Here is an 11,472-nt window from a genome sequence, read left to right on the forward strand (position 1 = left end):
CATGTGAATTTTGGGAGCCTGGGGATGTAGGAGGGGCTGGTCGTGGGCAGAGAGAGGTTTCCTCCATCCAGCTGCGAACTTTCCCCTTCCTGCCTCCTGATACTGCTCTGCTCGCTGCAGCCTGCATGAACTGAGCATCTTCCAGGATTGGCCAGCTCCTCTGGAAGGAGCAGAGTTGGATGGGCTGCAGCACTCATTTGGCCCTGGGTCCTCCCCCGGGAGCAGACCCTGAGCTTTCCTCAATGCCTCGTGGTGCTTGCAGTGCACCGCGGGCTGGGCTGCTCGGCGCCAGAGCTGGCTGGGAGCCACACGCTGCTTTCTCTGCCGCTGCAGTGCTGGAGAGCTGAGCCGAGACGAGGATCTGGGGAATCCCCCAGCTCTGCAGGGCTGCAGCCACCCTTGGGGGTGGGAATCTGAGAGCAGAACCTGATTTGGAGGGGTGTCTGTGCAGGGGGCTGGCACTGTCAGTGGTGTGCTGGGAGGAGGGATGTAGTGAGAATCTGGACTATGTTGGGCCACCAGCTCTGAGCAGAGGTAGAAAACTGCAGTGTTGGGTGAAGAAAGAGGAGGTTTGACAGGGATGTGGGGTCTTCTGGATGAGCAGGACACTTGATGGGGCTGCATGCACCTGTGTGTCCTTGGGGCGGGACATCCCTGTCACAGGGCAGCTCTTCCTCTGCTCAGGCTCAGATAAGGATCATGAACTCCACACACTTCCCAGCTCCTCCTTTCTGCTATGGCAAAAGGACATGTTCAAGCTGTCTGCAGCATCCTGTCCAGCAGCTGGTCTCTCTCTCAGCAGCCCAAAAGGACTGAATTTAGGGACCATAGCATCCCTTTCCCTTCCCTCATGAGCAATGAGGAAGCTGACACCTCTTGTCCAGGCAGATCAAGGCTTGGAGATGTGAGCAGATGTCTGAATTACACTGCCACAAACCCACACAGGATGAGCTGAACTGGGCCATAAGAGCTGTGTGCTGCCCTCCCTCCCTGTCCATAGCTTTGCCTGACTTGCTGATGCTATGTCCTCCCTCAAAGATGTCCTGAGATCCTGTGCCAGAAGGAAGCAGTCACATCCATGACTCCCATGTGTTGGGCTAGGCGAAGAGACTGAGAGCTTTGGGATCATGAGCTTGAGACCTGGAGCTGGGCCAGACTTGAAGTGAGATGTGTCATGCTGATGTGCAGGTGCCCTCTCCTGATGATGTGCTGAGGGATGGGGACACTGCTCCTCATCAGCCATTAGCTGAGTTAGCACCTGCTGGACTTCTCCCTGTATGATGTGAGGGGAGCAGATGGATGGATGGAAAAGGACTGTGGGGACTGGAGATGAGTGCATCTGAAATCTATGGTGTCCTCTCATGGTTTCTGTGCAGAGGGGACTGTCACAGGATGTGTCTCCTCATGAGCAGGCCTGGCTGATGGTGTGAAGCCTCTCAGAGCTACCTGTCTGAGGATGCTCTACAACTCTGCAGCTTGGGCAAGGATGGGGCACACACTTGCCCTGGAAGCCAGCCCCAGTGACTGTCCCTGACATCCCAGAGACACAGGTGATCATTTCAGAGGTGCAGGTGCCTGCTGAATGAAGGGCATTTGGGGGCAATGGGGCTGTCCCCTTCAGCACCAGCCTATTTGCCTTGTGTGGGACTTGCCCTGTGAAGCCTCCTGCTCAGTGGCTTTGCTCTGGGAGGCTTGGCATGTGTCCATGCTCTGGCTGACGTGCTGTGGGCATGGCCCCGTCTGAAGTGCAGGCTTGTTGCGTGTTTACCCTGGCCAGCCTGAGGTGTACAGGAAACCAGAGAGCTCTGCTCCCTGCCTGTCACTTTATTTATTATGGTCACAGCTTGGGCTGCCCACACTGTGAAATGAAGGTAGCAAAAACCCCAAGCGCTGCAGCACAGTTCCTGCCCTGCCAGCCCTGCTCTGCTCTGATTCACACTGCTATCCTGGAGCTGGGAGCAATCCTGTCCTGGAGCAAGAGGGTGGGGTGCTCAGTGCTGTGCAAAGATCATCCTGAGAGTAGGGTGGCTTTTCCCAGGTGTATCCAGCCACACTGTGCCAGGAGAAACTGCTGGTGGATGCTCAAACCAGTGTCACATCACAGTCATTACCTGTGCTAACACCTGGATGTCCCAGTCTGGTTATGTCTTTCCTGGCTCTTCACTTCTGCTCTGCAAAACAGTAGTGAGCATTGGCCTAGGTCTGCACTGCTGCTGCTCCAGGGATTTTCATCCATCTCACCCTGAAAGGAGGTGTGGGGAACACTGCCCAGCTGCCACTACAATGTGCAGAGCCTGGGCTCACTCTTTGGACCCCAGATTTTTGTTGCCCGTGGCCATCAGCTTCACACAGCCTGTTCCATCCCTGCTGCCATGGCAGGTCCTCACCCTAGAGAGGACACCACAGTGGTGACTCTAGCTGCTTTAGGGGTGGAGTTTAAGGTTCGGAGGCTGCTGAGGACTGGTCTGGGGACAGGTGCCTGTTTGGGGACTTGAGCCGTCCCAGCTGCTCCCACCACTGTCCACTGCAAGCACCTGGGAGGCACTGTGAGGAGCACTGCATGCTGAGAGACACGGGAGAACTCGCAGCTGAAGAGCAAAGCAGAGAGAGGTGACTTACACACACATGGCTGTTTATAGGGACTGCCAGGACCTGACTGGCAGCAGCAGCGGCTGGGCTGGCGTTTTGGGAGTGCAGTCCAAAACCACCAGCCAGCAACCTGGGGACATGAAACAAAACCTCCCTGCACTCCGAGGGCTCCTGGTCCCCACAGGGTCACATGGCTTGCTGGACTGCATTGCTATTAAAGGGAGAAAGTGCTAGTGAGCTGATAAACAGGGGAAAGTGAGCCAACTCCTGAAACCATGGACAACTTGGCAGCCCTCCTCCCAGAGCAGGCAGATGGGTGCTGGAGCCTGCTAAGCAGGACTCAACACTTGGTCTGAAATCTTTGGCACAGTGTTTTGGGCCAAAGAGAGTTAAATCTAGGAAGGTGAGAGAGAGATCTGCCTTTTAAGGAGGATTTTAAGAGCTTAATATTAATCTTGTTGCATTTAGGCATCTCTAATTTCTGTGTTTTTTACCAAACTAAAGTGCAGGCAGACATTCACTGAAGGACCATGGCAATATGTGAGTATGACTTTTTGAAGGCATTAAATTTATAGGGTGAGATAGCAAGCAAAAACCAACTAACCAACCAAAACCAGCCCAGAGACATGGAACATGAGAATTTATTTACAAAGGAAAAACAGGAATGTTCTGGAGGGTGGATTTCTCTCCTGGCTCTGGGCAGCATCTCTGTGGTGCCAGCCCTCAGCATCTGGATGCTGCCCATGGAGCCACCACCTGGGCACTACACAAGGAGATCCTGCCCATGGGCAAGGCTTGGCTGCTTCCCAAAGCTGATAGTGACTGCCTGCAGGCTGTCTTTTGGTTGTTCAGACCCAGGGGTATACCAGTCATGTTCCTGCTCCTCATGGCAGAATAACTCTTCATTTCTGCAGCAGCTGAGATACTGCTGATCCTGCTGATGCTGCCATTCCTGGTACCTGCTGATGTCTGTGAATCTGGGCAGCATGGGGTCTCTCCTTAAGCACCTGCTCCTGGTTTGTGGCTCACATGGGGTGGGAAAGGTCCTTATGTTTATATGAGAAGCCCCATTGCTCCTGCCCCCCACGAGCCCAGATCCGTGCCTTTGGAATGTGGGTGATACTGTAGCATGGAACAGAGTTGGGAAACAGGGATAAGATGGGGAGACTGAGGACTCGGTGGTAAAAACCCTCTGCCCTGTTGGATCCCCGGCTCGATCAAGCAGTGGTTCTGCTGAAGGAGGAGGTTTACCTCGGGGGCGGGCACCGGGCTGGTGTGTGCACATCCCTGCGGGATCGGCCGTCCCCAGGCTGGACCAGGGCGTGCTCAGCTAGGGCTGGGCTGCGGGGGGAGAGGGAGCAGTCCCCGGCGAGGAGCGGAATGCAGGCATTCTTCCAGACCGCGCTGCTCGGGCTGTGGCTGCCCTCTCCCGGCTGCCGAACAGGGCTGAGCTTCACTTCCCGGGCAGCATCCGCCTCCTCTGGTCCCCCGGAGTGCTGCAGACCTGCGGCTGGCAGCCCTCTGTGCCCTTTACCCGCTGCACAGGACCATTAGCACCCAGCAACTCCGACCTGTCAAACTCGAGCTTTCCTGGGCGTTGTGTGAGCCCGCTTGTACTGCTGAGAAAGTCACGGCAGGGGCGAGGACAGCACCAGGCTTCAAATGGCCAAATGCTGCTCCTTGGTGACAAAGAGCGCCGGGACACCCTAATGCCAGGGATTTCACAGAATCAAAGAGTGGTTTGGGGTGAAAGGGACTTTAAAGATGACCTTATTGCAACACCTCCCTGCCCTGGGCAAGGTCACCTTTCACTAGGCCAGGAGGTCAAAGCTCATCCCACGTGCCCTTGAACACTTCCAGGGGCAGGACCTCCACAACTTCTCTGGGCAGCCTGTGCCAGTCCTCACCACCCTCACAGCAAAAACATTTCTTTGTAGCATCTAATATAAATATCCCTTTTAGTTTAATAACATTCTCCTTTGCCCTATTACTATCTGCCTTTGTGAAAATTACCTCTTTTTATAAGCCAAGTTCCCTTTAAGCAGGGATGTCATGGTGGCTTGTTCTGCAGAAGGTGACAGGTGCATCTCTCCTCCATGCTCCAGGTCTCCTGGTTCCCTGGTGCTCAGGGGTCAGTCGTGCTCTGGGGTGCAGTGTAAGCCTGACAAGTTAGAGTTTGGGGATATCTGTTAGGAGTTTTCTGAGCAAAAATAAACCCCCCAAAAATTCTGAAAAGCCAAAGTTTTGGAAACAAAAAAATCAGGAAAACTGCAGTGGAAAGGATAGCGGTGCTGTGTGGATTGTGTCAGGTATAATTCTTGTCCCAGACAGAAGACAAACATGCTGGGGTTCAGGAACAGGCAGGCATCACAGAGAATGTCTGTGAGATTTCCTGAGAGGGGCCAAGCTGCACCCCATCCTCATTCAAAACTTCACCAGTGTTTTGAATTTTGCAGGTATATCCTCAAAGAAGTTCCTTCAGGCAACAGCTGTCCAATATTGAAAAAGGGAAAAGCATCCAGTTTGAGCAATTTTTTCAAGCTGCTGTTGCTGCCCCATGTGGCTCCAAGCTGAGTGGGACACCTGGGAGAGAAGGAGTGTAACAGCGGAGGAGGACAACAGCACAACTTCTGCCTCTATGGCACAGGGTCATGAGAAGGTGAGGGCCTTGAGGTTAGAGGCACCAGGAAAAAAGAGGACTGTTACTATTTAACAGCAAGCATCCCTTGAGAAAAGACAGGTCTAAATGTAGAACAGACCACCCGTACAGGAGAGGGAGCAACAGCCACCCCTGCACCCCAGGGGGAGATGCTGTGGGCTGGAGATTCCTGTGAGGCACCAGGGAAATCTGATCACACCTGTTCTCCATGAGAAATGACACCTGTGGAGCAGAGGGTGCCACACTTGTGGTGGCAGGAGCAGCGTGGCTGGGCTGTACATGGGGAAGAGGGGAGCAGTAGGCCAGATAAAGAAGTGTGTGACCAGAAAAGAGGGATTTATGCAGAATGTCTAAACCCACTATCTCAAGTAAGTCCCTGGAATATAGGTCATTGCTGGAAGCTGGTCTGGGCCTCTTTCTTGGAATAGGGATGAGGGGGTGATGTGGGAGAGATGGAAGCATCTTTCCTTTGGGGATGTGTCTGCCTGTCATTGAGGGGCTGTGTGAGCTGCCCTGGGGCAGAGCACCTGCTGCATCTGCCAGGGAGTGTCACCAAGGCGGGGGTCCCTGCTGACATCTCACGGCAGGGTGGCATTGTTAGTAAATCCATCTCTGTTCGGGGTGTCCTACAGGCTCGAGCAGGGCAGCCTGGCTCTGTGGGTGCATTTGCTCGATTTGGAGGATTATTGCAGCGCTCCCAGAACAGCCGTGCGAGGGCAGCACAGACCGCCGGGAGCAGGAGCAGGAGCAGGAGCAGGAACAGGAGCAGGAACAGGAGCAGGAGCAGGAGCAGGAACAGGAGCAGGAGCAGCAGGAGCAGGAGCAGGAGTAGGAACAGGAGCAGGAGCAGGAGCAGGAGCAGGAGCAGGAGCAGGAGCAGGAGCAGGAGCAGGAGCAGGAGCAGGAGTAGGAGCAGGAGCAGGAGCAGGAGCAGGGAGCAGGAGCAGGAGCAGGGAGCAGGAGCAGGAGCAGGAGCAGGAACAGGAGCAGGAGCAGGAGCAGGAGCAGGAGCAGGAGCAGGAGCAGGAGCAGGGAGCAGGAGCAGGAGCAGGAGCAGGAGCAGGAGAGGAGCAGGAGTAGGAGCAGGAGAGGAGCAGGAGCAGGAACAGGAGCAGGAGCAGGAGAGGAGCAGGAGCAGGAGCAGGAGCAGGAGAGGAGAGGAGCAGGAGCAGGAGCAGGAGCAGGAGAGGAGCAGGAGCAGGAGCAGGAGCAGGAGCAGGAGCAGGAGCAGGAGAGGAGCAGGAGCAGGAGCAGGAGCAGGGGCAGGAGCAGGAGCAGGAGTAGGAGCAGGAACAGGAGCAGGAGCAGGAGCAGGAGCAGGAGCAGGAGAGGAGCAGGAGCAGGAGCAGGAGTAGGAGCAGGAGCAGGAGCAGGAGCAGGAGCAGGAGCAGGAGCAGGAGAGGAGCAGGAGAGGAGCAGGAGCAGGAGCAGGAGTAGGAGCAGGAGCAGGAGCAGGAGCAGGAGCAGGAGCAGGAGCAGGAGCAGGGAGCAGGAGCAGGAGCAGGAGCAGGAGCAGGAGAGGAGCAGGAGTAGGAGCAGGAACAGGAGTAGGAGCAGGAGCAGGAGCAGGAGCAGGAGCAGGAGCAGGAGCAGGAGCAGGAGCAGGAGCAGGAACAGGAGCAGGAGCAGGAGCAGGAGCAGGGAGCAGGAGCAGGAGCAGGAGCAGGAGCAGGAGCAGGAGCAGGGAGCAGGAGCAGGAGCAGGAACAGGAGCAGGAGCAGGAACAGGAGCAGGAACAGGAGCAGGAACAGGAGCAGGAGCAGGGAGCAGGAGCAGGAGCAGGAACAGGAGTAGGAGCAGGAGCAGGGAGCAGGGAGCAGGAGCAGGAGCAGGAACAGGAGCAGGAGCAGGAACAGGAGCAGGAGCAGGAGCAGGAGCAGGAGCAGGAACAGGAGCAGGAGCAGGAGCAGGAGCAGGAACAGGAGCAGGAGCAGGAGCAGGAGCAGGAGCAGGAGCAGGAACAGGAGCAGGAACAGGAGCAGGAGCAGGAGCAGGGAGCAGGAGCAGGAGCAGGAACAGGAGCAGGAGCAGGAACAGGAGCAGGAGCAGGAACAGGAGCAGGAGCAGGAGCAGGAGCAGGAGCAGGAGCAGGAGCAGGAGCAGGGAGCAGGAACAGGAACAGGAGCAGGAGCAGGAGCAGGAGCAGGAACAGGAGCAGGAGCAGGAACAGGAGCAGGAGCAGGAGCAGGAGCAGGAGCAGGGAGCAGGAGCAGGAGCAGGAGCAGGAGCAGGAGCAGGAGCAGGGAGCAGCAGGAGCAGACCAGAGCCAGCACACCTGCTTGCCAACAAATCTCCGCACAGGTCCTCTAGGACCTTGCCCTGTGCTCCCTCCCCGCAGCAGGTCAGGGCTTGCTCAGCTTGAGTGGAGCTGCTGTAATTCCTTCTGCTGGCTCAGGAAACTTTTTATCTCCTTTCTCCTGGTGGATGAGATGCAGTGTTCCATCCTGGCTGGGCGCACATTGCTCCAGGTGTATGTCACCTGCCTCAGGATATGTGAATCCTGCTCATTCACTGGGGAAACCAGGTTGAAAATGGGAAAAGACATGAGAAAACAAAGTCAGCTTTCTGGGAGCTGCATGGGGAGCCCTGATCACTTAGAATTTGCCCCGTGCACCAAGAAGCCACGTCTCTCTCTCCATGACACTGGGGACAGGGGCTGTAAATTTTTTCCAGTTTAATGCTGGCAAAACCCATGTAGTTTCTGGGAGGGAGGATCTGCTCAGCTCAGTATCCCCTCAGAGCCCTGTGGAGGGAGGAGAAGATGCCCAGCATAACAGAAACCTCTCCAGTGTGACAGGAGACCAACTTTGCTCCTACAAGGGATGGGGAAAGAGGCTGGGGCTGGGGAGGATGACAGGGCAGAAGATGTGTGGGCTGTGAGCCACAGAGAGAGCAGCAGGCTTTTGTGACTAGCAGCAGTCAGGAGGGTGAGAAGGTAAAAGTCTGTGCAGGATCCTGCTGATAATCTGGCAGGTATTCCTTGTTGCAGACACTGTTCATTAAAGACAGGAAAGCACAGGGGGCTTTCCAGTGTTTCCAAGCTCCAGATGATGTCTGGATGACTTTTCTCCCAGGAGAAGATCCCTGATGGACACTGGAACTGGACTGTGTTTCTGGAAGGAGAGCCAGGACTGTGTGAGGATGCCTCTCAGGGCTGTCCCCCTGCTCAGCCCAGACTGATGAGGTCCCAACAAGCTGTGATGGGACTGACTCTGCTCTCCACATTTTCCAAAGAGCACCAAACAGAGGCACTACATCTGGGCACTGGAGAGCTTTATCCCTGACTCACTTACTGAGAAACTTTTGAGAAAGATCTGTTCTCCCTACTATAACAGCAGGCAACAGCACCAGAAGGTTGTCCTATTCAAGAGCCTATATAAGTTGTGGATGGTCCTTCCCTGAAAATGTTCAAGGCCAGGTGGGACAGGGCTTTGAGTAACCTGCTCTAGTGGAAGATGTCTCTGCCCATGGTAGTGGGATTGAAACAAGGTGATCTTTAAGGTCTCCTCCAACCCAGACCATTGTGTGATTCCATGATCCTTGTGCCAAGTACAGAGAAGGCTGTTCTGTTTTTGGAAGAGCCAGCACACCAGGAGATCATCTACCCATCAGCCACAGCTAACCTTGGTACCTGCTTGGGTTATAAAGTTGTGTAGAATTGCAACAGCTCTTCTCTGGGTTTGACCTTCCTTCCTTTATGGTTTCTGGAAATATTCCCTCTCTGCAGAAAAAGTGCTCTTGGGAATATGAAGTATTTGAGGATATGGGTCTGCATGAATCTAAGCACACCCACAAAGCAAATACCAGCCCTTTGCAGCACAGCATGCAGATGGTGAATCACCATCCTTGCTGCTGTGATGTGCCATGGTCATTACATACCAGCTCCTGCCCCAGCTGTTGGGCTCAGGGACAGGGCTGAGCTCAGGACAGAGCTGCCAGCTCCAGAAAACATCTGGGCTTCTATAAAACCAGGTCTGGTGCTACACATAGCCTTTGGATGGGTGAGCTGGGAGCACAACTACGGGCCCATGTTTTCCCTGGGATCTGAAAGGGGCTGCTCTGGTGTCCCTTTCCCCTCCTCTACTCCTTGACTTTTTCATCCCCCTGCTCCACTGAAGCATAAATTACTGCTCCATCCTGCAAACCCTTTCCCTGAGGGAGCACAAGGCAGTGGAGAAACAGACATTTGCTACTGCCTCTGTTCTTAACTCACAGCCTTGTCCATGCTAAAAGCTCTGAGATGATAAACACGCAAGTGGTGCAAGTGGTTGATCACACCAATTACCCCATTAAAGCCAGAGCCACCACTCTTGCCTCAGGCATCTCACTTCCTGGTGTAGCCTGATAATATTGCTTGTCCCCAGGGTTTGCCAGTCACTATTCAGAGGACCTAAATGTGGAGCAAACAGCTCCTGCTGGGCAGGTACTCTCAAAATTCTGTCTGTCTGTCTGAGACTGGGGAATCCATGGCTTCCCCTGGTTTCCCCTTCCAGGTGATTTGCAGATCATGATGACACCCAGGATAGTTTATTCTCAGCCATCTGATGCTTTCTCTCTTGAACATACTCCCATGCCGAGGGAGTGTTCAGCAAAACACACTTCTGGAGGAGAATCCCCTGAGACTGCAAGAGTCCATGGGATTTATCTCTGCAACTTATAAAAGTTTTACTACAAATCTTCTGGCCCAAGTGAGCCAAGAGCTTGCTCCATAAATTACTACCAAGCTAGGGATTAGGAGCACTAAAACAGACGTACTTCGCAGCTAAAAATAAGGCACGGCACAAGCTTGAAGATTTGTTCTGCCTGGAAGTTTTATTGCACCCAAACTGTATGAGATAATGTGCAAGAAAGAACCGCTTAGCGGATCCATCTGCTTTTGGACACATTCGCCTGCTCAATAGCTCTGGAACGAGGCAATGAATCCGTGAAAGAAAGTGGAGTTAGACAGTGTTACCCAGTGCAGTAAAACTTTCTCCAGACAAAGAGAAAGGCTGCCCTGTCCCCTCCCAGCTCTGCTCTGGGGTGCTCTGAGGACCCTGACCTTAGGTGGTGTTTGGGGCTGCTGACAAAGGAGTGAACCCCACCAGTGCTGATGCCAGATGTTGCTCTTGCTCGGCTTGTTTAGCCTATGGATGTAAACAAGCTCTGAGAAAGTATTCTCCCTTCTGCTAAGGCTTGGCTGTATCTCCAGAAGTGCCCAGTACTGGTACCCTTCTCCTGGCTGGGTAACTGAGTGTAGCCCTGTCAGCCTCCAACCTGCAGTTGTATACAATACAATGCAAAAGTTGTAATGCATATAAAAGTCGTAATGAAAGACAAACTTTGTAATGTCTGCAAAGTTGTTCACAGAATCCCAGAATGGCAGATGTTTGCAGGGACCTCCAGAGCTTTTAAAAGTTTGTTTAAGCATGGCCTGGTAGAGCTCATCCAGGAGGCCTTTGAATATATCCAAAGATGGTAATCCACAGCCTCCTTGGTCAATCTACTCCTGTGGCTGGTCACTTGGACAATGAAAGAGTGTGTCCTATATTCTGGTTCATGTCCATTGCCTCTTATCTTGTCACTGGACAGGTCTCTCCCATCTTTTCACCATAGGAGAGATGATCCAATCCCTTCATCATCTCGTGGTGCTTTGTTTGACTCTCCAGTATGCCTATATCTGCCTTCTGCTGAGATTCCAGAACTGCATACAGAGTTCCGGCTGTGTCCTCACCACTGCTGTGTAGAGCAAATCATCTTCTCCCTTGACCTGCTGCCAGCACTTTCCCACCAGGAAGCAATCTAACCCAGGATAAGGCTTTTTCAACAAGGGCACACTGCTGGCCAATATTCAGCTCAATGTCCACCAGGATCTCCAGCTCTTTCCATCTGAGCAGCCCTCAGCATCATCAGTGCATGGGGTTGTTTCTCCCCAGCTGCAGGACTTGGCGTTTCTCCTTGCTGAACACCATAAAGTTCCTGTTGGCCCCTATCTCAAGGCCTTTTAGGATGGCAGCATGATCCTCTGGAATTCCTGCCACTCCTGCATCAGGACCAGAGGAGGGTCCTGCACAGTCCCAACCAGGGACACCTTTGAGGAGCAGGATGGAGTATTGTGGCGCAGCCATCATGCAGAACAGGTGAGGCTGGTTGGACTCCATGCATGTAGGGTGAGGGTTTTCATGAGCACTGGATCCATCAGAGACAGAGCCATGCTGGCTGGTTGTGTACTGAAGATCTGTATT

The sequence above is a fragment of the Cyanistes caeruleus genome, chromosome Z, assembly GCF_971803275.1.
Source record: "Cyanistes caeruleus chromosome Z, bCyaCae1.hap1.1, whole genome shotgun sequence".
Classification (NCBI taxonomy): domain Eukaryota; kingdom Metazoa; phylum Chordata; class Aves; order Passeriformes; family Paridae; genus Cyanistes; species Cyanistes caeruleus.